This window comes from Eubalaena glacialis, chromosome 12 (assembly GCF_028564815.1).
Source record: "Eubalaena glacialis isolate mEubGla1 chromosome 12, mEubGla1.1.hap2.+ XY, whole genome shotgun sequence".
NCBI lineage: Eukaryota > Metazoa > Chordata > Mammalia > Artiodactyla > Balaenidae > Eubalaena > Eubalaena glacialis.
The window spans coordinates 19,475,474-19,502,902 of NC_083727.1; the positions used below are offsets into that span (position 1 = coordinate 19,475,474).

Below are 27,429 nucleotides of genomic sequence, written 5' to 3' on the forward strand. Positions count from 1 at the left end.
GGGAAGACTGCCGCTGGTAAGTGAATGCCTCATCTGCCTGCAGAAGAGGGCACGAGGAAGGAAATCAGATGCCGCTTACAATAATAAATGCAGGTTCAGGAATCTACAAGGTACAAAGACATCACCAGCCAACTCTTTCAGCAAAAGGCACTGAAAAGGCATCATAAGATGGTGTTACAAGGGGAACAACTTTATTGCTAAGGTGTCACCTTTGGACTACAATCACAGAAGAAGATTTTACTCTTTTATCAAAATACATGCAGACTAAAGGAGCAAAAATATTCTATGCATTTGAATAAGGAAATCCTTGTGTTTTAAATCTAGTAAAGGCCTTAGACATACTCTGTGCAAACCCTTCAGGTTACAGCAAGGAAATTGGGCCAAGTGAAGTGGCTCATTAATAGGCATGAAGCTTGTTTGTGTTAGAACTGGAACAGTCTACCTGATTCCTAAGTTACTGTTTGTTTCTCTTAACAGCAACAAGCAACTAAACACGTATGTTTTCTTAATTGTTTTTGAAAATGTCAGCATAGGTCAATTGGTTCTATGAGATATTTGTTTCAATTACTTTATTCTTATTTTCTTGTTTGGATAGCAATTCTTCATTATACAAATTGATTGAGAGCTGAGTATGATGTGGTAGACCATGTTTAAACTGCTCATTTCTCTTATGAAGCCTACGAGACTCCAAACTAGCATACATATTTCTACAAAAGTAACTAATATAAGAATGACTTGTACTTTTATAAATCTTTATATTTTAAACATTGCATTCATAAATTTTATCTTATTTGTACTCATTATGTTGATGATAGTACTACATACAAATACTATACAAAAAAGGAAGAAAATCACCTCTAGGAAGCTTAAAATCATGTTACTTTCATTTAGTAGCAATGACATGACTAACTCAAATGTAAATATCTAATAGAGATGCTATGGGTTAGGAATCAGGAAGAGCTGCCTAAAGAAAGTACCTGTGGTATGGACGGTATGGAGAAAAAGGAATCCTTGTATATTGTTGGCAGGAATGTAAATTGGTACAGCCATTATGGGAAACAATATGAAGTTCTCCAAAATTTTAAAATGGAACTACCATATGATTCAGTAATCCCTCTACTAGGTGTATATCCAAAGGAAATGTAATCTGTATCTTAAATAGCCAAGATACGGAAATAACCTAAATGTCCATTGATGCGTGAATGGATAAAGAAAATGTAATAAATGTTATATTCCATATATATAGTATATACATACATATATATATAACATATATATGGAATGGAATATTATCCATAGAATATTAGCCATAAAATATGGAATATTAGCCATAAAATGGAATATTTGTTGTAAAAATGAAGGTAAGGCCACCATTTGCAATAACATGGGTAAACCTGGAGGACATTATGCTAAGTGAAATAAGTCAGACATAGAAAAACAAATACTGTATGATATCTGTTATATGTGAAATCTAAAAAAAGTCAAGTTCATAGAGCCAGAGAGTAGAACAGTGGCTACTAGAAGTGGGGGAATGGAGAAACTGGGGACATGTTGGTCAAAGAATGTAAAATCTCAGTTATAAGATGGGTAAGTTCTGGGGATCTAATGTACAGTATGGTGACTATACAGGTAATTATATAGATAATATATATATCATATATAATAATCTACAGCTAATAATATATATTGTATATTTGACATTTGCTGAGAGTAGATCTTAAATGTTCTCAGAAAAACAACAAAAGAGGTAACTATGAGGTAATGGATGTGTAAATTAACTTGACTGTGGTAATCATTTCACAATGTGTATATATATATATATATATAAAACTACCACATTGCACACCTTAAACATACACTATTTTGTTTGTCAATTATACCTCAAAAATCTGGGAAAAAAAGAAAGTGCTTTTATTCTGGATCTTAAAATATAAACAGATTTTCCACAGATAGAAAGAAAACTAGAGGACATGTATTCTTTGCCTGACTCCTTGGTCATGATCAAACGATGCCAGACTTAAAATAAAACACTCAGCACAGAACATACCTTCTGTCTCCCCTCCCCTTTCCATCTGACCACCCAGACCTCCTCTTGCCTTTCCTGGCAGTGAGGAATTTATTTAGATACTTCTCTGTGTAACCCTGGAAGGAGTTTTGAATATATAAAGAACTGACATAATAAAACTCTTAAAAGTACTATGTAAATGTTAACACTCAGGTCTGGTAGCGAGCTGCATATTTTTATTCAATTATCAAATAGATTATCAAGCTCTCAACTTGGAAAAAATCCCTAGGCTCTGCTCTTTAAAGAGTTGCCCAGAATTATCGGACATTGACTTTGCCTTCAATTTGATGAATATTTGCTGTCTCTGGCACTGTGCTAAATACCTAAGCACTTCATTTTTTCATTACAACTCCATATAGAAGTTATAAGTCTCTGATGGGGATGTGGAAGCTCTAAGAGGTTATGTAACTTGCTTAAGATCAAACAGTGATGAATATAGGATTCAACATCTAACTCAGAAGTTCCTGTTCATAACCACCATTTTATACTGCCTCCTACATGGACTTATAATACACCTATGAAGGCATGACACAAGCACACAAAATACAGCAACAATACTAAGCTGTATATGCTACATGGGAAATGAAAAATACCATAATACTAAATTTCAGAATGAGAGAGCAGGGATGATCAGAGAATACCTCTTGGGAAAAGTAGGAATGAAAATGAGTTCTTGAAGAATGTAGGCAAGGGATTGGCTTTCAGAGTAAATGGAAGTGAATGAGAATCCACAAAAGGTATTTTTAGAGGCAATGACTAGAGAAGTTCCATTGGAGCAGAAGGTTCATGGTTTGTAGAATGCCACTCTGTATAGCAAATCTCTAGTGAAGTATCTGGCATACCACTACAGGATTGCAACATGGAAATGTGCTATATGTTGCTGTGTTGTAACAGATTTTATAACAGACTTTAACACTGTTATGATGTTGCCTAAAACCTAGGAAGCAAGAGAGAGATGGAAGAGTGGCATCTGACAAAGCCCATAAAATATAAAATTGAAATATATTGAAACATATGAGAAAAAGATTTACGGAGAGTAAATCAAGATATTCTATAAAACAAGCTTTTAAACAAAACTTATGGGGAGACTAACGAGAGAAAACATGGGGTTTACAAAGAAATCCCTATAGTTTGAATAATAAAAGTATTTAAACATAATAGAAGTGGACATTGTACAAGGGCAAAGTTAATAAAGGTACTGAAAATAGGAGTAAAAATTAGAACTATCTCAAGAGAGAAAAGAAAATGGCTAAAACTCAATTTTCTAAACTACATATGATTTTTTGAAGAAGTTAGATATGATTATTATCAGACCATATTAACAGATATTCATTCATAAAAGATTGATTTGTAGTGATTTGGTGGTAAGTTACACTGAGCAAACAAGCTATGAAATAAAATTGTCTTGCATTTCATAATCACCTGTATGAACTGTCATCATAGCAAAAAGGAGGCACTTAAGGCTAGTCTTTATATTGATTGTTTTTTCTTCTACTCCTAAAATATTGAAGATATATTTAAGAAACAATCTGAACTCCATTTGGTGGCTAAAATAACACTTCAGCCATTATGTTGAATGAAGTCCAAATCCTGTTATTGCATCTTCATAAATTATCTTGGTAAAACAACAGCATTCAACATATCTCATCCCTACGTATGTACACCTCAGTTATATGAGGGGAAACATTTATACAGGGAAAATAGGTAGATATTTCTTCACTTTCCTTAAAGAAGGAACAGTATTACTTTCAAAGATTCACTAGTCTTATGCTCTAGACTCCCTTAATCTCTGCCTTATTTCATGCTTATATCCCTTTATTGGTATTCTTTGGTAGTCTTAGGCTCCCTGGATGATGATATACCCCTTGTGTTATGGGCCAGTCCCTATCTGAGGTCCTGAAAACTGATCATTCTGCCTCCTGGGACATCTTGGACAAATAAGATAATATCCCATTTTTGAAAGAACTATGGTTGATGGAAACTGATTTCACAGCACCTTCTGGAAACCTACCGCCAATATTCAACAATCATCACTATCAGGAAATTCTTCTTTTTGATCTAAATCCTGTACAACAGAATATAAATTCATATCCCCTTCACTCTCAGTGGAGGCAGGTATCAGTTCCTTTGAATTCTTTCTTTCTTTTTTTTAAAAAGTCTTTCTGGAAGCCACAGTTCAGCTTTCTCTCCTCCCAGGGAAACAACCCCTATTATTTTAACCTTTCCTGGCAACCTTCTAATTTGTTTGGTTCTCCCATTTAATACGTAGAAAGTGTTATGTTTCCCTGCTTCCATCCACACACCTGCAGTCAGCATTATGGGTCTGGTCAGTCAGAGGTGAATGAGTCATCACCTGCCTTAGAAGCACATAAGGGATTTTATATGCAAGGTCAGTGAAGGAACTGCTTGACACAAGGTGATCAGAGAAAACAGAAGAGAATATTTTTTATCAGAAATTTTACAACCCCACCTTTAATTACTCCAGTTTGGGCAGGTAGAGTTATAGCATCCAAGTGGAAGAAGATTTACCAAAAGGTGACTGTCATCTCTATGCAATAGGACTGATTAATCTTTGTCCTTTTGCCCCATCACGTTTTCAGGTACGCCTTATAGCTCAGTAAATAAGAGGATGAGCCTTGGAGGAAGATCAACCTGGTTTGAATCCTGGATCCTAGATGAGGAGATAGCCTTAAAGTATTTTCTTTAGGTTTTGTGCAAATGGGGGTCATAACATACATCTCAAAGACTTGTCATGATTATTGAATTATATGTGTTAATGAATGTAAAATTCCTGGAACACAGAAAACTTCAGGGGATGGTGCCTACTTTTATTCTCCATGTTTCTCTAAAGTTGTAGAATCTAAAATTGGACATAAGGCTTTATCATTGACTCAAGAGCTTTAAATTCCTTTATTTCTGTGTTCCTATTTATAAAACCCAAGCTTGTGACTGCTTCTTTAACTGAAGTGTTCAGCTCTCCATTCATGGTCACCTTGTTCCCAAGCTGTTCCTAGATCACTTTTTCTGTCATACTTGCCCAAAGCAATTCCTTCTCCATTTTATTTTTGGACTATTGGTGTTTACACAATGCATTCAAAAGTCTGTGTTTGTCTATATTGAGTCTCTGTCACTGAGTCTTCTTTAAGTTTCAGCCACTGTATCTATTTTAGAGCTTTATGCAATAACCCAGTTTGTTGTTTCTCTAACTCAAGTTCTTTATGATATGGAGAAAGAAGTTAAGAGAAGGCAAAATGTAAGTGGTATAAAAATACAAAAGGACATCATCCTTCTTGCAGAAAAGTGGCATTTTTCCATTTCAGTTTTCACATGGAGAAAACAGATTCACAGAAGTAGCCTCTATCATACCTGTCCACTATCCCTGCCTACGTGATATTGAATATACAATCACAACTGGAAAAATTGTATCTAGTAACAAGTTCAGAAAAAGTAACCCCAACACACACACACAATAGTATTATTTTTAGATAATACCTAGTGTTGGCAAGAGTTCATGGAAATGAGCACTCATATACTGCTAATGGTAGTATAAACTGTTCCACCTTTTTGGTGGAAAATTTGTAGTAACAATGTTTTAAATTACATTCATATTTTTTAACTCAGAAATTTAGTTTTCAGAAAATACTTTCATTGTCCATCAAGTTCCAGTTACAAGGATCTCCATCACAGCACACAATTGGAAAATATAACAGAAACCAAAAAAACAAAAAACAAAACAAAACAAACAAGAAAAAAACTATTTTCTACAATAGGAGATGTTGATGTTTAAATAATTATTATGTAATGGTATAAAGAATATATGCAACTGTTTTCTAGGGTGATGTAAAGTTGTACTCAACGTAAAAGGAAAGCCATATTGTTAAGTACAAAAAAGTTTAAAATAGTGTGTAAAATATAAAGCCAATTTTTAATATATGTGTATATATATATAAAGTTTGAAGAATATGCAAGAAAATATTACCAGTTTTTTCAGAATTATATATAATTATGTTTTTATATTTTATTATCTTTGTTTTCTAATTTATCCAAATAATCATGTATTATTTTGTTAATAAAAATGGTTGAAATAAAAATACATAGGGTACAGTTTTTATCTGACTATCATGCCAAGCATAGCTATTATGGGGTATTCAGGAAACTTTGCCAGAAGGGAAGTGAACCTCTCACAAGAACAATGTAACAATTTTTCTGATGATCTTAATCTCTAGTGTGCGTTTTTCATGGGTAGAGATTAACTGCTTGTAGCGGCGTGGTGTACTTACTGAAAAATAAAGGTGTGTAGGATCGGCGGTTTTGTTCATGTCGTGAGTAAAGCAATTTTTAAAAATTTGTTAGTGTTGAGGTTTTTTTTGAACGGAAAAAGCTTAGAAATTCTTTTCTCCGTAGTGGTTGTGTGGTGGTAATTCTTAAGCATATATTAAGTTTTACGATAATAAATGCTGGTTAATGTTACCAAAAAAAAAAAAAAAAAAAGAAAAAAGAAATAAGAAATACCAATGTTATAGTCACATAGTGGGGCATGCAGGATCTTAGTTTCCTGACCAGAGACTGAACCTGTGGCCCCTGCAGTGGAAGAGTGGAGTCTTAACCACTGGACCACCAGGGAATTCCCTGTAGTCACTGTTCTTAAACAAAGTTGACTATAAACCGTGTGCCATTTCCTGTGATACCTACCTACTTGGATTGAGAGAGTCTGTTTAATATATACAGATTTCCTGTCTGAAATTCCAAAATCTGATATGAGTACCCTTAATTTATTAAAGAAGTAGTTAGTCTCCACTTTTTTTTTTCTTTAAGAGTCAGTGAGATTTGAACAGCAATAAGACCAGTATGATATACCAAGGTAATAAATGCTGTTTATGACTTCTTTAAAAAAAAAAAAAAGTCAATGAGATTTAGTCTGGGAGATGTAAATTTCAATTCTATGCAGTTTCTGCCCTAAGAAAAGATACAAAAGGCTCAGAACACCCTCTCCGATGTAAATTCCCTACAAGCTCTGGGCTGCAGGCCTGGTCATCTCTTCTCCACGATAAGGAAGCACTTCAGGTTGAGGCCAGGATGGTTGGCCCACTGAAGTCTCTCCCTTTGAGTAAAGGGTTAGAAGCAGTGTGAAAGATGTCTAAGTATCATTTGGGCATTATTTCTAATAGGGAATAAAGGTGAATAAAATCTGTTTAACCAGTTTCTGTGTCTTGGTGTCCTGAATATTCTGTCTCATTGAAGGTAAAAGAAATCAAAATATAACTTGGTCGAGGGAGGGTAAGCAACACTAATGTTACAGATCCTAAAGCAGTGGTATAATGTGAAAATTTATAGTGATCTTATTGTTTTACAATTATCTTTGTTTAACTTCACTACAACCTTGTTGCCTCATTTTGCCATAATTTTATCCATTTATAAAGAAAACTGAGGCCTGAGAAAATAGTAATTTGCCCAAAAATTGTCAGAGCCAGAATTTGAACTCAGATGTGTCTAACCCTGAAGACTATAGCCCTTAATTACTTACCTACAACATCCTTTATGTTTCATACTCTAGCAGTTTTCTATGCATTATCCATTCCCCCATCCTTCCTTAATAAAAAAAATACCCCTTTTTGTTTAGGGTGACTGTGCATAGTCAAAAGTACCTACTCTCCCAGATTCTCTTTCAGGTAGAGATGTAGAAGTGACCCAATTCCAGACAATGAGATTTAAGCAGAAGTTGCCAGGTGAGGCTTCTGGGAAATTTTTGAAAAGGTCAGATGCCAGGCATGCTTCTTAGGCCTTTTGTCCCTTCTTTCTTTACACCAGTACATGGACCCAGGCCTAGATGTGCAGCAGCCATGTTGTCACAATGAGGGGTCAACTATGAGGATGAAGCCTTCACACGAAGGCTGGGGGAGCAGAAAACATAACAGCCCAGCTACCCAGTAGCATCACTACACTTCATTCTAGCCCTGCACTGGCCGCCCCTGGATGTCTTCTTGAATGAGAAAGGTGAAACCCAGTCTGCAAAGCCACAATTAGAATGGTGTTCTGCTACTTGCAGATGAACACATTCTTGATCCTCTATATGATATTTCACTATAAGAATTCCAGGATGAGAGCAAAAAGTCTTGCCTATCTCTAACCAGCTGTGACCTTGAGTTGTTTGTCATTGTCTTCTTTTCCTCATGTTCAAAGTATGGGGTTCATACTAGATCTTTAAGCTTCCTTACAACATAAGCATTTGGTGATTCTAGAACAATATGAATCAGCACTCGTTCATAATCTAGAGCTTCATGTCAAAACATATTCCATATTCTCAGTACCGAGAGTAAGCACCTGCTTAGCAAAATTTTTTTCAACAGCTTTTTCCTTCCCCAATCTGATTCTTTTACACGTACATTACTGTAGGGGAGGAGAAAGCATCTGTTGAATAACCATTTAAAATGTATCTTGCCTGTAGGTTTATTTTTTGCCAGTACTCACTTTTAGGTATACAGTCACTAAAAAGCAGGGAACAAGACACAGCCCTGCAAAAACAACCATCATATTAGAAAACAAGGCTGCTTACAGAACAAGCTCATTAGGTGAACCTGAAGTAATAGAGAGACATACTGTCCAGCATCAGTGGAGTGACATTCAGCAGGAGCCAGCTGTTCCCTTACCCCTCCATGTAGCTACTTTTAGCCACCTTTTGCTCAGTGGAATTAACCCAACCCCGTTACTAAGCCCTTGGTCTCCTCCTATTTAACCCCACTTTTGTATCTTTACATCATCAGTAAAATTTTCCATTGAACCAAGTCAAAATAGGTTTTACCTTGGGTCAAAAGGAAATTAGCCTATGAAGGAAAAATTGTCTTTAATTCAAAGGACGTGAGAGCCTCGTGCAGAAAATGTAGTGAATTAAAAGTCCCTTGGATCTGTGCCTATGAAACCTAACCAGTTCTGCCTCGGTCTAACTATGACCGTGTGCAAATACCTGGACTGCCCTGGGTTCCAGTTTCTTTATCTATAAAGCGAAGGGGTGGCACTGGATAATATCTGAGGGCTCTTATTATCAGGCTGTAAGGCTAGCCCCGGTTTTCTGTACCATGGTGGGAAAGGCTCATTCCATACCACTTTGCATTCTAGCGCCTTAGTTTGACCTGTGTTTCACTTGGACTGAGGCTATACGAGGACTTTTCCAGTGGCTTTGCCAATGCTCTTGAAGTAATATCATTTGTTTATAGGAGAGGTAGCATTGCAGAATGGTAAAAAGCAGGTACTCTGGAACCAGAGGGCCATGGGCTCAAATTCTGACTCCCCCACGTATTAGCCACGGGACTTTTGTTAAGTCAGTTAACCTCACTGTGCTTTGGTTCATCTGTACAATAAAAATAGTAATGGAAAGCACCTCTTAGAGTTGTTGTAAGAATTAAATGATTTAAAAAATATAAATATTAGCATATGAGAGTTTGTTATTTATTTAGCTAACATTTCTTGAGCTCTGTGTGCTAGGCACCAGCAGAAGCCATTTACAACCAGTATATCCTTTTGTCCTCAGAAACCCACAACAGGGCATTTCCACATGATAAAACTGAGGTTTGGAAAGTTTGCTTATGTTCCCGCACACAGTAAATGAGAGAGAAGGAAACTCAGGCCTGGCAGTTAAAGTCCAGAGCCCATAGTCCTATTTGACATGCTGTAGGGGCACCAGATGTGTGAATATGAGTCTGTAGGGATGAGTCAGCTGGTCAGGGAAACTTCAAGGAAGGGAGACAGGCTGCATCTATGTGTGATGGTGAGCAAGGCAGTATCACAGACAGGCCAACTAAGAACATAACCAAGTAAGTGTCACTGGGCATTTTATCTGCTCTTCAGGCCAGGATGTTTGGAACAAGGCTTACATACAATGCTATTAAAAGTGTAAGCAAAGCACTTGGGCCACTCTAGCTCAGGATTCCTCCTACACTGATACCTGAAATTCTACCATTTGTAACATGTGACTTCTCTTTCTCCTAAAAAGAAAAATCCTCCTGGGAAAGATAACCCATTAAAACCCTGACATCCTAATTTGATTTGGTTTAGCAGATCTTTCTGAAAGCAGTGGGCAACTGGAGGGATCAAGATGCCATGGATGTGAGGGGTTGTAAAGCAGAGCAGTGCACAGAAGGCAGAGCGTGTCAATCCCACAATACACTAGGTCCCGGGTTCTTTCCCACCATTAGCCTTGGACCATTTACAAACACCCTCTAGTGGTGAATAATTCTTATGTCTATTATGTAAAATCTTTACAGTACATTTTGACAAGAGGACCACCAAGAAGGAACTCGATGAACACGTAAGATGGGAACATTTAATGACAATGTTAGGGTTAAATATTATATATAAATAAAATATAAAGGAAGAGTTCATGAAGAACCTGAGTGGAAATCATCCATTGTAATTTCCCTTCATCTATATGTGGTATACATATCCTTATCCCTATTTATTAATACAATATATAATTCAATTATTAGTTTAAAAAAATAAGAATGTGCCAAGGTCCCGTTTCCCATTTTGGTATTAAATCATCATTTGTTTTCATCCATAAAAACTAAGAAAGGAGACATTATTTCTGAGAAGCCCAATATTTGGAATCAAGTATTTTAGATAACCTTCAGTTATGACATTGCAGGGCAGAGTGAATCTGTTGTAGGATTAGATTTCCTCTGGGCTTTCTTCCAATTCCAAGAGTTTTAAATTGATGAACCACACAGGTATTGTTGATTTAGCCCTTCCAATGACACTCTGCAAGCTCTATGGCTGCCAAATCACAGCTCTCCAATATCTCTGATTCATTACAGAGAAATGAGAGCAGAAATGTAGAAACTCAAATAAGCAGCTCTCTAGTCTCCAGTTTTCTCACCATCACCAGGGGACATAGCAAAACAAGTATTACATCCTGTGAATGAACATGATCACTTTGTTGTTCAATATCTTCCAGCACATATGTGTGTGCCAGGCAAAGCAAGGCCCTTAGGGGCAAACAAATGAATGGAAGAGAGTCCATCTGCTAGATAAACCTAGGCTTTTGGAAGAGTTGTACATGCAAAGGGATGATTACAGATGGTGCTGAAGTGCAGGCCAGAGGAGAGAGCATCCACAGGATCAGAAAGTAAGGGTATTAAAATGATATCTTACTCATATGTCTGTTCCCTGGACCCATTCGAATGTAGGAGTAACTAGAGGTCTTTAAAGTTTAAAAAAAAGTAAGAAGAAGAAATAAACAATAAAATGTATGACAATTCCAAATACACACATGTACATACACAGACACACACATGCACATATATATGTGCGTGTGCATGATACATTAAAAAGCTGTCATTAATGGAAATCAATTTAGATATATTTCTTGTGTCCATTAAAATGAAACCATTTTATTTCCTTACTCTTGCTCATTAATAATCTATCAGTTCTCTAATGTATGTTGAATTTATCCATTACCATTACTTTAATCCAAGCCTTCACTGTCTCTTTCTCCTTATCACCTTTGTGGTCTCCCTAGGTCCACTTTTATTCCTCTTCAATCCACTCCAAACCTGGAAATCACAGTTATTTTAAATATAATGGGATCAATTTATTTACTGGTTCAGATATCTTTAGTGGTTTCCCCCCAACCCTTAGGATTTAATCCAAAAGTCTTTCATGGCCTGAAAGGTCTCACATGACCCCCAGCTTCCCTGCCAGGCTGGCCTCGCTTCTTGTCACTTTGCCAGTTCACTTTTGCAGCCACAATGGACTCCTTTTCATTTTCAAATGTGTAAAGCTCTTTCCTTGCTCAGAGGCTCCACTCATTTGCTTCCCTCTGCCTTTGCCAGACTTACTTCTATTCATCATTCAGGTTTCAGCCCCTCAGTTCTATCTCTTACTCATAGAGGTTTTCCCCAATCATCCTATAGAAAGTGGCCCTACCTTGGCTCCCTCATCACAATGACAATAAACTCCATTTATTCCCTTTATAGCACTTACAGTGAGATATGGATAAATGTGTAATCATGTAGTTATTAGTGTGGTTATTTGCTTAATGTCTGTATACTCCATTAGTGTGTGTACCTGGTGAAAGTAAGGGCTGTGTCTGTACCACCTTTGTCCAGCACAGTGCCTGTTTCAACTCAATAACTCTGTTGGATGACTCATGAGTAATTGTTGACCAATTCAAGCAGTAAATACATGATTAGTCTGCCTGATAAACTCTTTGTCCCACTGGAATGTGATTATGTTGGATTAAAAGTACAAGAGGAATTTGGGAGGCATGTATTACTGCCCCTTTACAGCCTGTGACGGTGTGTACTTAAGTGACAGTGTGTACTTTCTACATTTCATTTAAAAATTACATATATATGTAATTTTAATTAAATAGTTAAATATATAAGTATTATATATTTATTTGTATAATAGTATATATTATATATAACATTATATTATATAAAATATTGTAATTATTACATTATATACAACACTATATATATACATATATATAAAATATATTAGAACTTAGGGAACATTAGACGTTATCTAGTCTATGACCCTCATTTTACAAGTGAGGCCCAAAAAAGTGAATAAACCTACCCAAAATCACAAAGAAAGTTAGTGGTGGTATCTTATCAAAACCCGGGGCTCCTAATTTTGGGGACACCACCCCTTTTACCACCACCCCTTCTACCACATAAAATAGAATTCTAGGTTATTATTGAGAATTATACACACAAAAAAAGAAATATAAGTGAGAGAAAATCAGTCTTGAAATCTACTTTAATACTATGACATTCTGGGACAGTGGAGACAAATTCATTCATGAAATGTGTGCTGTCCTCTCAGTCCCCAAGTCTTAGTTGATTAAATAGGCACTTAGAGGAGTAGATAGTGTTTAACTTTTCTAACTTCAGAAACATATGTAATGTTCTAGTAGAATCATTATGGAGCTAACTTTCTTCCAGAGAGGAACAATAGGTCTGGGAGAAACAGAGCTAACTAGGCTCTTCCAATTTACTATCATGAGGTTGGATAGAAAAGTGGCAAGAACTTTCATCTGAGGTCATCAGTCATTCTAGGAGTGCTAATTCCACTATAAGAAGAATTATTTAATAAAGAAAGATGAAGATCTATGATGATGATAAACTTCTGTGCATGAAATTTCCCTCTGATAATTAGAATGAACTTTAGAGAGGATCAGCCCAACAAATGCATCACTCTGCACAACATCACAGCCTGAGCTCAGGTAAAACCCCTTGCTCCCTAATATTGAAAGTCTCAGAAATTAGTTGCCTCCTTTCTTAGGGTGTTCTTGTTGCAACTAATGATGATTTAATACAGAAACTAAGAATCTTTGGAGTTTTACCTCCTGGAAACACCAAATAAATTTATTATTAATAAAATGTAGTAAAAGATGAGTTCACTAAAGGAGGAAATAGCTCATCACAAAGTTTTCTTTAAATCTTAGCATGGTATTAGGCTTTCCCTACCATGAAACTTTAAAGAATAATATTAAAACTTAAAAAACATAAAGCCAAACTATGTAGTTAACTAATGCTCAACTATTCAACATTTACTTTCCCTTGGCTGTCTGACACCCTCCAAGTGTTATTCTTAAGAAATTTTATTATTTACTTTTATTATTATTCATTTACATTTAATACATAAAAGTTATAACTCATTTATAAGGCATTGACTGATACAATGCCTTATAAAGCTATTTTCTTTTTTCTCAGGAAGGAAGGAAGGAAGGAGGGAAGGAGGGAGGGAGTGGGAGGAAAAACTAAACCCTAGAACCTCAGGAAACAACACTGGGAATAAAATTAAACATTTTTTAACCAATTCTCAAAATCTTGAGCCATAACAGTGCAATTTGAAGCTATATTTTGGTAAAGTTCTCCATGATTTCTAATTACACTAATCATCTTAACTATATACTGAAGCAACATCAGGTTTGAGTATTGACAACTGCCATTTCTCTTCCTATAATTACCTTGCTAAACCCAACGTATCTGACATCTTATAGTCTGACCAATAGAAATGTCTAGCTTGCCAAATGAATGCCTGTGCTCTGAGTGATTTTTTTGTTCTGGATAGAAACAAAAAAAATAAAAGCTCCTGACATCTTTTCCTCTAGCCTTAGGGATCTGGGCTCTGGCCAAATCATGATTTGAGCTGAAAACCCAAATTCCCCGGGAAGTTAGAAAGCCCCATCCACACAGAAATCAAGCTGGGCTCTTTCTGTTGCAGGAGAAGACTCTGTGATACGGAGATCCTCATATCGGCCACACAGGACAGTACTGAGCTAGAGCTTGCGACCTGTAACAACATGAAACTGCCATCAAAACTTGACCTTCTGTCTCAAACAGGGACACAGTGGCCTAGCTTAAGTAAGAACCGAGTTTGCGATTCATCTCAAGGTAAACCAGAGGCCACAAATCCTTGCCATCTTCCCAAGTTATTCTGTGTTCAGTGAACTACAGAAATGCCTCCAAGGGAGGTTCTGGCTTTGTCCTACCCATAAACTATTCTCAGTAGGCTTCATGTAGGACAGATGCAGAGTAGTGTTTCATAGAATAATTGAAATTGATTTCCTGCCACAAACACACTCACATACACACACACACACGGGCATTCTTTGTCTTGTTTAATGAACCAACTACACTTTAAGAGGAAAGGTATATATTCCTGCTAACTTAATATCTCTGCTAACTTAACTTAAATCTCTGCTAGTTTGAAATAAGTCACTATTTCTGGAGGCTGCTTCCTATGCAACGTAAGCTCTAGGAACATGGGGAGTGTTATATTCTGTTTTCCTTCCTGTACTACCCACATATTGCCATTTTATTAAATATTAATAGATGGCAAAATAATATAATAAAAATACCCAAATATTTAATCTCCAAAATAAAATAAAAAGTCACCCCAAGTCTGTCATTCTTTAGGATTGTATAAACTGTAAAACATGTTACATTTTTGAGAACATCAGAGGAAAAAATACTCTACATCAGTATTTATTCTCGAAAGTCATTAAGTTTCTAAAGGCCACAACTAAAGACTTTATGAATACATTAGGGAGTTGGACCATATAATACATAAGACTTCTCATAGTTTTAACATCCTCTGACTCCACAATGACAATACAGGGCATGGCCAAAGATGTTGGGTGAGGGAATGAAATGATCAGAGAGTATAAAAGAAAAGAAGACTCTCAGAAGCTTTACCTTCTGGGAACATCAAATAACTCCATTGTTAATAGTTTTTATTAAAGTAATTTTGCAGCCTATGCAGATACATTCACTATACTAAATCTGAAATATTAATATTTCTGAAAATTTCCCAAAGTTTTTCCTCAAAAAGACCTAAATTTGCATAGCAAATTCATAATTCACAAAGCTCTATCATGTGTGTGACCTTGTTTAATTCTGAGAACAATTCTGCTCTTAGGGACTAAGAGCATGTATGGGCTCTAAGGACCTGGGTTCCAATCTTGGCTCCACTCCTCATCAGCTGAATTCTTGGTGATCTAAGACTCAACTGTGCCTCATTTTCCTCATCTGTAAAATAGAGGCAGTACCACTACCTACCTAAGAGTGTTATGGTGAGAAATTAAATGGCGTAATATATGTATGTCAATCACTTAGCACTTGGTGCTTATTAAGTGTTCAATAAACATGTGCTGTTATTACCCTCGTGGAAGATTGTATTTTCCAAAGATGGTGACACCAATATATCCCATCCATGTGTTCTTACAATGTGACATTGTCACTTCTGCATTGAGAAGTGGAGTCTGTGTTCCCTCCCCTGAAGTCATCCTGTATGACTTCTGAATCTAAGTCATGTATGTGATAGAGCTTTGCCCAGCCATCTGGGGATACTTGCCCTTGGAAACCAGCTACCACACCATGAGAGAGCCAAGCAGCCTCGTGGAGAGGGAGTGTGTAAGTACTCCAGCCACAGCCCGAGGTCCCAGCACACAGCCAGCATCAACCGACAGACAGGTGAGTGAGTGAGGTTACAGATCATTCCAGCCCCCAGCCTTTGAGCCACTCCAGCTGATGTCAAGTAGAGCAGAGACAAGCTGTCCCCAGTGAGCCCCACCCAATTGCAGATTCATGAACAAAAGTAATTTTGTTATTTTAAGCCACTAAATTTTAGGAAACTGAATTTTGCCTAAGATTACACAGATATTAAGAGGTAGCAAGTGAACTCAGAGGCAGATTTTCCGATTCCAAATCACGTTGTCTTTTCACAATTTCAAATTCAGAAAGTTGTCCTAAGCAAGAACGTCTTGAGTATATGCCTGGCTCATTGTCACATTGTAAGCTGATCTCATCCCATCTCCGATCATTTGAATCCAGGTGGCTTTCCACCCACCACATCTCAGAAGCAAACCCATCCATGGGCAACAGCACCTATATCCACCTTGTTCTGCCTTTCCCATTATTTTCTTGGCTCCTGAGTTAGGAATTTCTGTTTCTGCTCTGATCTTCTCCTCATTTGGCTACCAGCTTAGACTGCCTTTCCTGACTTCTGAACCTGGACTAACCATGCAACAATAATATTCCACCCATTAGGCTGTCACCTGAAGTTTCAGGTACGTACGAGCCCCTCTGTTAGTACTGGCCTGCTGAACCTTTAATATATCCCTTAACTCTCCCCACCATCTCTTTCCATGGAATTAAGTAACTATAAATCCACACTTAGTAACATAATGTTGTGAAATGTAACTATGCTTCTCAAATGAAAACTAATGTTAACTTCTGAGCCAAGGAAAGTTTAATATGAAGCTAATGAAGCTTTAAGCTTCAGGGCTGCTCACTTACGTAGGCTCCTTCCAAGACTCTGGGAGGGGCTGTAACAATGTACTTATGGACTTTTTTCAATTAAATTTCCTAAGTACAATATATTTTCAACAACCTTGAATCTTCCCTTACTCCTGAGAGTGGCTTAGTCAAAATGGAGCACACACCAGAGCGGTTAACTCCTATTTCTATATAGGAGTGGTTTTTGCATTAACTTAAAATCTTAAAACACTTTGAAACAGCAAAGTTACAACAGCTTATTCATAGTAAGTTTAGAACTTTCTTCAATAGTAAAGTTTATTGGAGCTTCTCAAATTAAGGAATAAAATCAGGATTTCAGTAACCAAACACACAGGGGAATCTTTCCCCTATCCCCCAATAATTACAAATTCAAGTGATATGCTACAACTAATGATATATTTAGAACATGCCAGTATTTGAAAACTCTTCTGTAATAGATCAGTTTGAGATGAGATCATTGTTCAGTTCAGAGACTGTTTTGATGCTTTGCTTCAATCATCTTAGAAAATGAGCTTGTCTCCAATTTAAACTGATAAAATTGATAATTTTTAAAGGTTAAACTATATACACAGTATGTTTTAAAATATGTGTATATTTGTATACAAACATCTATATGCCAAAAAGATATAGTAAAGCAATATATCAAAAAGTTAACAGTAAATATCTCTTGGTGGTGAGATTATGGTTGATTTTTCTTTCCTTTATTTTAGAAACGTCTTATAGTAACTGTGGACTATGTTTATAATCAGAAATAAAAGATAAAAATTCATTGTCAAGAATCCCTTTTTTTTCAAGTGTTGGTCCAAATAAAATCATATTTGCATGTAGTTCAGGCTTAATTAATTCAGTTTGTTCCACAATTTGGGTCAACTTTTGGTCCCTCTGTTATAAGGAGCCTCCCTAAGGATCTACATAAAAATATTAAGTAGAAACTTTTTGAAAGTGAAAATTATTTTTCCCTCATTTATGGCTATAAGTAGAAATGGGTAGGAATATATCACTTCAAAATTTTTTTAAAAAGCAGATTAAAAACAAAAGTGATTATAAAACAATCTGAAATTTAAGAAGCTAAGATAAATACTCTCATCAGTTAAATTAAATCACGAATTCATTTTCACTTAATGTTTTGACTTCCATTGCTTTTAAACATTTTTAAAATAGGGTGCTTCCTTCAAGAACTAGGTGATAAAATGAAGGAGTAATTCAACACTAATTAGGAGTCTGAATAAGTGAAATGGAAAAAATCTGAGAACATATGCAAGTATGATAAGCATTTGCATAAAGAGCAACTCAGAATAAGAAAAGAGGAAAAAATTAAAAGAGCTTAGTTGCTTAAAGAAGCTATTAAAGGTGAAAAAGACAAAATTATTACCTCAGCCTCAGATATACTTAGAATATTGACCTAAACTCCCAATTTATAAATTACATCTTCGGTCTAAGAATAAAGTGATGACAACTAGAAAGAAAAAAATATAGTGAGAGGAGAGGAAGAGGAAGGAAGGAAGGACGGAAGAAAGGAAGAAAGGAAGAAAGGAAGGAAGGGGAAGGGAAGGGAAGGGAAGGGAGGAAAGGGAAGGGAAGAGAAGAGGGGGAAATTATCCTTATAATCTAAGTATCAGCTATACTACAATGAAGACTTTGCAAATGGCCAAAAATAGCCAGAACATAGAGAAAATATAGTCTCATATAATAACTGAACTAAGATACAGACAGTATTCTCTGTGCATATTTAATTGCCCCAATTGAAATAATATCAGTTAAAAATAAAGTGAAATTAACTTTTCAGAGATGGGAATGGTAAAGATATATTTTTATCTAATTCTAGACTCTATGAATTGGCAAGTGGCATTACCAAAGGTAAGTTAGAGAAGAAATATAAAAAGTAGTCTGGATCATTCTTAAAGCTCAAAGCTATTTGGAGTGACTGTAAATTACACCAAGTTAAAATATTTTAAAGAATTCTTTCGTCAATTAAATGATGTCATTAGCATTAGCATTAGATAATTAAAGTAAGTTTACTCACACCACTAATAGATAGTTTTCTCTTTTTGTTTAAATGATGAACTGGAATTTTTTTAATTTCCTTACTTCGAGAATCCTAAGCAATTTTTCTTTCCCCAGAGCTCTGCAGCCATTAATGCAAACTGAAGAAATGCATTGGACTAGATTCTCTAAATTATAAATGACCACAGATGACTAGTTTAAAAGATAAGGTGCTTTTTAAAATTAGGAGGGGACCAAAATGCCCTCAGTTTCATCCCTATTCATGAATATTATCATTGAACCATTGTTGATTTTTTAAAAGAAATATTTAGTATAGTATGACAAATCCTTATGCCACAGAAATAAGTATAGCTGATACTTAGATCATGGAAATAATTGTTGCCAACATATGATATAGAAATAAATGTAGATAAATATATACACGTTTACTAATGTATTATAGTAATCACTGTCTCAAAAGGGATATGCAAAATTGTCAATAGAATAATATATCTGGAGAATTTAAATATTTAGTTGATTTAGAGACAACCTCTTCCAAAATCAATACATACATTTAAGGTCTTCTTTGAAATCTATAATAAGGAAAATATTATGTTTATCAGTAGTCTTGAACCAAATTACAAAGTCATAAAACTTAGTATTTTAAGTTATGCTATGAAGTCCCCAGTGTTCCATATTTAAATCAATTTGTCCTTTTAAAAAAATATGGTTTTGGAAAGCATCATGTTGATTAAAATCACTTACTAGTTCAAATTCCTCAGGTATTTTTTAATCTGTAAAATAGGAAAATAATATTGAATTTCTATAAAGAAATAGAAAAATGTGTGCAAATCATGTGGTATAGTACCTGGCACTTAATATTTCTGAAACAGTCAAAGCATAAACTGAAAGAAAAATTATGAGTTTTGTAACACAGACTATGCTGATTCCTCAGAAGAAATGTTTTTGCTAATATTAAAAACGGTTTTTCTGCTTTATGATGGATATCTGAGCATATGTATTAATCTTTCTTACTTCCCATAATGCCACTGAAATAACAGAAGAGATATAAAAATAAGAATGAATCCATGGTAGCACTAGAAACCCGGGAAGGGTGCCAGCAGCAGACCAGAATAGCGGGGAATTTCTAGAAGATATAGGCAGATGGGATCCGATTGATAGTAAAATCTGATAGAGCTGAACCTGTAGCCCTGAAAATGCGCAAGAGAACAGTACTAAAGAAGCGTGTTCTTTCTTTTCAGAATCCAAGAAGAACACCAAGATCAAAGACAGCAGGTACTGGAAGCACACCTGGGGAGTGGAATGGTGAGCTCCAGTTGGATGGAAAGCTGAACTGCTGACTGTATCATGACCCTCCGACTAAAGCCTCAAGAAAAGCTCTCTAAATGAAATAAAGGATTGCCATAAGAAACTTCCAGAAGTTATTGGAGAAAAGAAGAGTATCTCAGCGGTACTCCAGGTAACTTTTGCTTCCCTTAATAGAGGTATGGCAGCCCATACATCTGTTAAGCAAACTTCCTGGGTAATCTAGCAGAAATATCTTTCTGGTCCCAACCATGCACCCTCTCTCTACACAAAGCTCCTCCATCAATTCATTCAAAGAAGAAAGTATTCACTAAATTTAAATTCACTCAGGGAAGGAATTATTTTACTCACTTTTGTAGGGGAAACCATCTCTAGCTATCATTACTTACCAACCTCAGCCCTCAATTATAAATACGAATACCACAGAAAAGCCAGCAATGTCAAAACAGGCATATAACAACCAAGGGACTAATATCTGAGGAAACAAAGCTCATATAAGAAATAGCAGATATCTTTAAAATAAATAGAATTCTTAGAGATTTGAAAAGATGTTACATACACAAAAAACAATGAATCTATCAATACTATAGAAAAGAAGCAATTGGATACGTTTATGACTTGATGGTGGTGATGGTTTCACAGATATACACATAACACCAAACTCATCAAGTTGTATACATTAAATATGCATAGCTTTTTGTAGCAATCATAGCAATCATACCTCAATAAAGTGTTTTTTTAATGAAAACTAAGATTATATAAATGAAAAATTCAAATAAAAATATCAGAATGATATAGGCTTAAAGCTGAAATAGTGAAATAAAAGATTGCACTGAGAAATCCTCCAGTGTTCAATGCAACAGGACAAAGAGGTGAAAATTATAAGAGAAAGACAGGCAGAGAATAAATCCAGGAGACCTAAAATCTACCTAATAAGAAAGAAGTAAGGAGTAGAAAATAACAAAAGAAAATTTACTTGAGCTGATGAAGTACTAGCATCTTGAGATAGCAGGACTTGATGAATTTTTTACAGAAATGTTGTGGTGTGGATGAAGTAAGTTGTGGAGTATAATCTAGATACCACCTAAAAAAATTGCAAGTGCCAAAATAAGGAGGAAGGCCTGATAGCTTACCAAGGAAGGAAAAATATTTGCAAAAGAACTCAGATCAGACTGGCATCAGAATTATTATGTTACCTACAAAATAAGAGTCTGGATGAAGGAAGAACAATATCTACAAGTTGCTGGTAGAAAAAGATTTTGATCTAAATAATAATTCAAGTAAAAAAATAAAGACATCTGAGATACATAAAGACACAAAATTTGCTACCCATGTAATTTTTTCTAAAAAAAATTCATGTTGCATTATATTAAAATTAAAAATGAATTCAAGAAAAAAGAAAATATAGAATGTAAGTAACAGTGGTAAAGAATTGAGTAAAATGTATAAAAAGCTGCATAGATCATTATTAATAAGTAATTCATTTTAATACAGTGTATATATTAATATATATTATATAACATATATAACATATATTTTAATATAATATATATATTTTATACATGTATATATTATATATCTATATCTATATCTATATCTATATCTATATATATATATATATATATATATATATATAGTTTGCTTAAAAAAAGACACCCAAGAGTTTAAATTCTTAATTATGTTTTTGGCTGCACCACATGGTTTGTGAGATCCTAATTCCCTGACCAGGGATTGAACCCACGCTCCCTGCATTGGAAGTGTGGAGTCTTAACCACTGGACTGCCGGGGAAGTCCCTTAAATTCTTAATCTTTTAACAAAATCCTGGAGTGGGGAAAGAAAAAGGAAAATGAATGTTCTCAGTCTCTTTGAGGGGAAGGGAAGTGAGATATGGAGGCTATAGATTTTTTTATTGAAGCATGGTTGATTTACAATATTGTGTTAGTTTCAGGTACACAGCAAAGTGATTCAGTTATATATTTTTTTCAAATTATTTTCCATTATAGGTTATTACAAGATATTGAATATAGTTCCCTGTATCATACAGCAAATCCTTGTTGCTTATCTACTTTATGTATAATAGTTAGCATCTGTTAATTTCATACTCTTATTTTATCCTTCCCCCTCTTCCTTTCCCCTTTGGTAACCAAAAGTTTGTTTTTTATGTCTGTGAGTCTGTTTCTGTTTTGTATAAAGATTCATTTGTATTATTTTTTAGATTCCACATATAAGTGATATCACATAATATTTGTCTTTCTCTGTTGACTTATTTCACTTAGTATGATATTCCCTAGTTGCTGCAAATGTTAATGTTTCATTCTTCTTCATGGCTGAGTAATATCCCATTGTGTGTGTGTGTGTGTGTGTGTGTGTGTGTGTGTGTGTATCACATCTTCTTAAACCAATCAACTGTTGATGGAAACTTGGGTTGTTTCCATGTCTTGGCTATTGTAAATAACGCTGTTATGAACACTGGGGTGCATGTATCTTTTCAAAGTAAAGTTTTCATCTTTTCTGGATATATGCCCAGGAGTGGGATTGCTGGATTATATAGTAGCTCTATCTTTAGTTTTTTAAAGGAACCTCCCTACTGTTTTCCATAGTGGCTGCACCAATTTACATTCCCACCAACAGTGTAGGAGGGTTCCCTTTTCTCCACACCCTCTCCAGCATTTGTAGATTTTTTGATGATAGTCATTCTGACAGGTGTGAGGTGATACCTCATTGTGGTTTTGATTCGCATTTCTCTAATAATTAGCGATGTTGAGCATCTTTTCATGTGCCTGTTGGCCATCTGTATGTCTTCTTTGGAGAAATGTCTATTTAGGTCTTCTGCTGATTTTTTTTTATTGGGTTGGAGGCTATAGATATTGTTTTGAAATTGACAGGAAAACATAAGATAAATATGTTTATATAAATATATTTATTAGTGGAACTGAAATAAAAGAATATCAAGACAGTTCTTGACTAGAGAATAAATGCAATGTAATCAATCTGACCAAAAACATTAAAGAAGAAAATAAACAAGAAAATAATAAGAAATCATAAAATAATATGGCAGAACTACATAATGTAAAAGTAATCACAATAAAAATATGTAAATTAGATGTTATTAAAACAGAAACTTTCAGATTGGACCAACAAACATCCAACTATATGCAAGATACAAAAATAAATAAATAAAATGTCACAGAAAGGTGAGAAATGAAGAGATAGATGTACCCACAAGACATATATATCAACAACAATAACTTTAAAAGGAATAACAGCAATATATTAATAGCAAAGTAGGTTTATAGTAAAAAGAATTATATGCATATGAAAGAGGATATAAAAAACATAATTTTTATCCAAATCAAATGTCAAAATATTAATAGATAAGCATCTACCTCAAAAGTCTAGGGAAAAAATAGAGCAAAATGAAACCAAGGAATTTTGAAAAAGAACAAAAGAACAGAAAATTAATAAAATAGATGACATACCAAAATAAGCACAACAAAAATAAAACCAATGGCAGACTTTAAAAAAAAATAGAAAATGGACCAGTCTCTTCCAGATGTGATCAAGGAAAAAAGCAAAGAAAGAAAATAAAAGCACAAGTGAACCACACTGGGCTCATCAAAGTGAGGGGTGAGAGATATAGTGATACATATACAGAAGATTTTTTTAAATAAAATACAGTCTTATGACAAAACCTTAAAATCTATATGGAATGGGAAATAATATGAATTTCCACAATGATCTAACAGGAGTTGAAAATTTTTTAATAGGTCAATAACCACAGAAGGAACTGAAAATAAAACTAAAGATTTATCTCCCTGCAAAATATGCTAAGCTCAGGTGCCTTTCCAGGTAAATATTATCAAAGCTACAAGCTTTAAACAATAGTAAGAAATGAAAGTAAACTTTTTGTTTGATTCTAGAAAAGCATTCAAAGCTGGTCACAAAACTGAAAAAAATGCAACACACGTGTGCATACACACACACAATATACTAGGGATGCTTATCTCTTATGAAAAACAAATGAAAATTCCTAAATATAATATATGAGCAAATAAAATATAGAAGAATATTAAAAGAATATATTATTTAATTACCAACCTGGGTTGATTCTAGAAGTAAAAGAATCATTCAACATTAAAAAATGTATTAATGAGTCGTTTGTTAACTAATTACATGAACATCCTGACATGAGGAAAAAATCTTTAATAAAATTCAAGACTTATTCTTGAGTTTTAAAAATTAAACTGAGTTAAAGATAGGTGAAATTTCTCTTAAGTTGATGAATGGTACCTATCAAACACAAATTTTAAAATATTAAGAGGTAAACACTGAAAAGATTTTAAACAAAACAAAGATACTTTTGTTTCTTTGTAGAAATGTAATTACATACTGTAACTACAGTGTAATTATGTGGCATTGTTTATAGTCAATGCAAAAGACAAGAAAAGAAATTATTCATAGCCAATGCAACAAGACAAAAAAAGAGATGAATCATTAAATATTAGCTGGAAAGCAACAATAGTTATTTTATAGACTATGTGTGCTAGTTAATACCAGAGAAAAACTGGGAAACTAGTTAGAACTAAAACAAAAGCACATAATGTTGACCAGATACAAGATCATTCAACCAAAATCAATAGTTTTTCTAATAACCAGTTAAGAAATGTTATGAAAAAACTCTAATTCACAAGTGATATAGCAAATCTAAAATTACTAGGAATAAACTGAATAAGAAATGTGCCAAACCTATAAAAATGGGAACACAATATTATAAAATTATAGCTTAATTCTCAATGCTTTTTTTACTGAAATTTAACAGTTAGTGCTGAAATTAATTTTAAGAATAAGCAGATAATATAATCACGAAATATAGAGAATGAATAATAGGAATATAAAGCTACACCTAGATCAACAGAACTGCAGTACTGGCTGCCACATATTGAGAACTCACTATGTGCCAAACACTGCTCTAAATATTATGTACACACACACTCACTCATTTAATCCTCAAAATAGCTGTATGATTATTATCACCTTTTTAAGATGAGGAAATGAACCACAGAAAAGTTAAGTAACCTACCTAAAGTCACACAGGTAGCACTTTAAAAATCCATAGGATTGAGGGAAGTTGCTCAGTTTTCTCTCTTAAATAGCAACTGTCTCAATTAGGAATTTATGAGAACTATAATTACATCTGAAGTGTGGATTTTCTGGGTTATTGAAAGAATCTTCATGTGGTTTAGTCCTTAATCATGCAATTGATAAAATGAATAAGATTTAAGGAAAAATAAAGATCCTAGAATATCTTCAGGACCCAAAGTACAGGAATAATGACTAAACAACAGACTTAAAGACTAAAATTTTGGTCTAAAGCATATTAATTTTTTATGTGTTTTCCAAATCTTTAAAATGGGAATAGCAGTGCATTATTTCAGGGATTACATGAGAATATATGTGATTTACAGAGCCTATTTGTTGGGTGAATAAATAAATAATGCTATCATCCAAATACAACTAATATTGTAATTATAATACATTCTTTCTAACCAGTAATACTGTTAATATTAATACAGAATAATTTTAAGAGGCAGCCTACTATCACTTACTACTGTATAATAAACATTTTTTACCATGTTTATGTTGCCATTTAACCATGAGTTTGAAGGCCATATAATGTTCCACTGAGTGGAGCTATCCTAATTTACATAAACATTCCACAGCTATTGTTTCTTTATTTTGAGGTGTGGGGTTATTTTTGCTTTTTGTAATTATGCACAGCACCTCAATGAATTTGTTCAAGCATATAATTTTTTCCATATTTCCAATTATTTCTATAGAAAATGGAATTCCTCAGAAAACATTATAAATATTTTTATTTTCAATTCACATGCCAGATTGCTTTCCAGCTTGTGGAAGAGCAATCTACCACCAAAGTAGAAGAATACCAGTTTCAAAGTCTTTGCAACTTTCAGTATTCATTATTTAATAGACTTTTCCCAATTTAATAGGCTCTCAAATATCATTATTATACTGAAATCTTAAAACAATGTCCCTAATAACATAGCTGTTTTTAAGAAATGAGATCTTCCTTTTCAAATTCTTGAAGTAGTAAAATTAAACAGTAGAGTCCACAGTTCAAAGTGTTAAATAAGCATCCTCTATATCTCTTCTTTCAGTTTCAACATGTTATCAACTAATGCAATAATTATTTGAGGAGTTCAACATATAGATCCAAAAATTTATTAAGGGTAGCTAAGATCTGGGAGGAGTACATAGCTTAATTTTTGAGACTGATGGCAAGAAACCATGTCCAATGCAGAGCATTTCTCAGTCCAGAGAGAGGATTCAGAACTGATGACTCAAATTACCTGCCCCAGACCCACTCTCTCGCCTATGAAATGGCTACAGGCTAATGGTTTGCAGTCAAATCTTTCACAATATACCTGAGAGAAATGAACCATATATTTTTACTTTCATAAGACTAACAGGGCCGTATCTTGACTATAGTTTAATTACTGTCACAAGTGGAATATTGTAAGGTTTTAAGCTGCAGGAAGGAGTCATCAAACAACAATACAAGTCTAATGGTTCCAAATATTCTGTACAATTTACTATATGTGTGTTGAGTGTCTAACGAGATCTTGGCACTATGGAGGAGACAGGACTACACAGCATGAGCTGTGCCTTCAAGGAGTTTCAATTTGGGCTGGGAAACAAATGTTACATCCCACTTAAAACAATTAAAGACTGGATAAATCAAAGGAAGAAAAGTACTTTTGATTTCATGGTTTTCTGGTAGATTTTATTTGATGTTTTTGTCAAAAAGAAATATGGAGCTTGAAGACTTAAGGAGATGAAAAGAGAATTCCATCAAATAATGGTTTGCCTTTAAACTATAAAAGTTTTATTCTCTCTAGTGATTATTTCTACCGCTACATAGATAGCTAAAAAACCTGTGCATGTCCCTGAGTGATCTGAATGTGAACATACAAAGGAAAAAAGTAAGAATCTTCCCACTTCTTGAATGCATAGAAACAGTGACAAATGGCTCTTGGGAAGCTGTCCTTCAGAAAGAAACCTTTACCAGGGAAGTCCAGATAGAGGGGTTTCTATCTTGATCTCTCTTCTGTCAGAAAGAAAAAGAATACATGCTCTGAAACACAGGAAGTTTCATACGATTTGGCATTTCCAAAAAGAAAGAAATTTCCGAGGTCTAAGTAACAGTATGTATCTCAATAAAGAACTCACTA

The 27,429-nt window shown here is 34.6% G+C and overlaps 1 protein-coding gene across 4 annotated transcripts in view; it reads right to left on the bottom strand.

Moving 5' to 3' along the window:
* GRM1 (glutamate metabotropic receptor 1) overlaps window positions 1-27,429 on the bottom strand; it is a 371,761-nt gene that overhangs the window by 256,405 nt on the left and 87,927 nt on the right. The window lies entirely within an intron of this gene.